This window comes from Gymnodraco acuticeps, unplaced genomic scaffold (assembly GCF_902827175.1).
Source record: "Gymnodraco acuticeps unplaced genomic scaffold, fGymAcu1.1, whole genome shotgun sequence".
NCBI lineage: Eukaryota > Metazoa > Chordata > Actinopteri > Perciformes > Bathydraconidae > Gymnodraco > Gymnodraco acuticeps.
In genome coordinates this window covers 6,587,927-6,590,900 of record NW_022990590.1, presented here as the reverse complement: position 1 = coordinate 6,590,900, position 2,974 = coordinate 6,587,927, and the positions used below count along the sequence as shown (strand labels likewise).

General features: G+C 39.2%; 1 long non-coding RNA gene across 1 annotated transcript; it reads right to left on the bottom strand.

The window, feature by feature from the left end:
• Positions 1-252: 252 nt before the first annotated feature.
• On the bottom strand, positions 253-1,473 carry LOC117554376. Its single transcript, XR_004570264.1, has 2 exons — positions 1,439-1,473; positions 253-858 (listed from the first exon to the last, which is right to left on the bottom strand). It is a non-coding gene; the product is annotated as an uncharacterized LOC117554376 (long non-coding RNA).
• Between the last annotated feature and the right edge of the window lie 1,501 nt (positions 1,474-2,974).

Below are 2,974 nucleotides of genomic sequence, written 5' to 3'. Positions count from 1 at the left end.
GTAAAAGTATAAACTAGATGAAAAAAAAAAAAGAGAACTGATATACTACTACTGATATACTTTGGTTTCTTATTTTACATTTTCTGATACTATTCATTTGAAGTGAATATAATACGGATAGTTAACATTTTACTTCAAACAACATTTAAAAGAACCTTGTTTTGTGTTATGCATACATGTGTTGGTGATTTATTGTTTTGTATATTTTATATATGCTAGTTGTTCTTTCCTTTTTAAAAAGACAAATACAGCTTAATTTAAATAAGTTCCTTTATTGTAAGGCACAAAATGTTCAGCATTCTCAACACATACATACACAACAGCAACACAACATGTTCTTCAGTTATATTATGTTTCTAGGTTATAAATAGTTTTAGACTGAACAAAGCTGTTTGTGTCACACTGGGATCAAAGATGATTGACATTATTATGGGACTTATATGACTTTATTAAATCAAGTTTTATTTCAACAGGACCCAAAAACACAAGGGGTATAAAATGGTAAATACATACTGTGATTGAACACAAAAACACCATCTATTATTGACCTTTATAGCAAATTCAAAACATTATAAATGATACAAAACACCACCTTTTAGTATTAGACAGAAAATAGGTGACGAGACATATTTCTATTTTTTTAGATTAGGCCACTGTGGTGAGAGTAATACTATAGCTTGTATTCCATTTGTTTTGTATATGTATATGTATACTTTATAAACAAACTGGTTACCCTTTTTTAAATTAGCATACAGAACATTATGAAAACAAACTGGACTAATTGTCGGCTCATAACCTCAGAACACAGAAGAGGAAAAACTGCACAGATTCTCGTTTCATTTTGAAGGAGCTGCAGACCTAAAGTGTGTAGAAGACGTAAATGATTACAAAGGTCACAATCACATTAATAAAACTGTACTTAGGTTTTAGTTTCACTTTTACAAAACAGAGTTCCACATGTACTTTCTAGCATGTATGGCCATCTCCTCACTAGCCCTATGCTGCTGCTCCCCTGCCAGCTCTGTCTCTCCTTTACTCATCTTCTTCTTAAAATAAGAAGAGATGTCTGTTGACTTTCTCTTCATTTTCTGCAAATTGACATTACACACAGCAGTGATTAATAGTAGCCTACGCATTACACCAGCCCAGCATACCGACATCAGCTAACGTTAGCTTAGCAAGCTAAACTAAGGCTAACAAGGATAGCCGCCAAAGTGTGTTTACAGACTAATTATACCTGAAGTCAAGCCAGCCTTTACTGAGCCCCGAGCCTGTTTTCCAGGTCTTCCAGCGTTTTTCTCGTTTTAATGCCATTGAACACACATTTTGATCAGAATAACAGCTAAAGGTAAGCATATCTCCGTTTTTTGCTACCTAAAGCTAACACACTGCCTAAAGTGTTGTGGGGCTTAACAGGCAACGAACGTATACGACTTACCTTCTAGAAGTCTGGTGGATTTTTGTCAACTCCAGTCCAGTCAGTAGAAAGCTACTTTTTGCTGCAACCTGCTGCTGTCTGTGCGAATCTCAGAGAGTGGGGTGGGCGAGTATCAGAGTGGTGCGCCGAGTATCAGAGTGGTGCACCGAGTATCATAGAGTGTTACCATGGTAGCAGATGGAGAGGGAGGGGCTGCAGTATGAGCGTTGGAAGCTCAAAGCAAGCGACTCGCTGGCTGTGTATTTATTGTTAAATATCAGATAAACTACTACACAAACGTGACTGGCGAGGCAGTGTGTGGGGTGGGGGGGCCAGTGGGGGGGGGGGGGGGGGGGGGGGGGGGGGGGCACAAACGTGTCTACGTACATGCACTCCCGGATAGGTTGAGGGAAAAGGGTAGCAAGTAAGAAGTAAGAAGCAGAGGTGGAGAGGCACACGCAGGGAAAAGGTCCCCACTGGAACCTTAATTGGAAGTGGTTAGAGGTAAGGAGTAGGTCTGTGACTACGTTCCACACTCCCCGGCTGGGCTAGGCCTTCTCTGCAACCTGTTACCCTCTAATAAACCTCGAGAGGTCAGAGAGGGGAATGGTTTTGGATAAAGTTTTAAATATAAGATCTAAGTTTTTAGGATTTAAATGAAAGAGTAATAACTAAAATGTATAGGTGAAGAGGCACAACGTATCTACGTCAATGCACTCTTATATTATTTAATTGTATCACTATAAGCTTAATCAAAAAGGAAGGTCTTAAGCGTACTCTTAAAAACAGATAGGCTGTCTGCCGCCCGAACACAAACTGGAAGCTGATTCCACAAATGTGGAGCTTGATAAGAAAAGGCTCTGGCTCCCATTGTACTTTTAGAGACTCTAGGAACAACCAACAACCCTGCATTCTTGGAACGCAATGCCGTAGTAGGACAGTAGGGTATAATGAGTTCTTTAAGGTAAGATGGCACCTGCCCATTAAGGGCTTTGTAGGCGAGAAGAACATTTTTTAATTCTATCCTGTGCCTATTGGTTCAAAAGATGACTGCACTATCGACAACAACTCCTGAGTAGCTTAAGGTTAAAATTATGTTACATGCACCGCTAATGGTGGATGGGAACACATGATGCAGCTTAGGGTATTGAATGGTGTAGGAATACATCCTAAACATTTTTACCCACCTTGTCTCGAAGTCAGCGTTTTTGGTTAGATGCCTGAAATAAGATCTGTGGTTAACACAAGCTAAAGAGATGTTCATATTTTGTTCTCTGACATAAATCATGTCAGTAAATACTGCTTCTATGTTTAATAATTATGGTGGTTGCTGAAAAGTGGCTAAATTAAACAACTAAACGCGGCCAACACTCTTGAATCCTCAAAAAGATATCTCTCAATATAGCTTTCAAACTCTGATCAACAACATTCAGAAAACATTTTTTTTATTCAAGGAAGCCCCTGTTTACTAACATCCGGGTCGGCCTACAAAAATATGCATTGTGACTACCCGATTTGCACGGCTAACCGATTTGCACTGCGCAAGCGCAAGTTTTT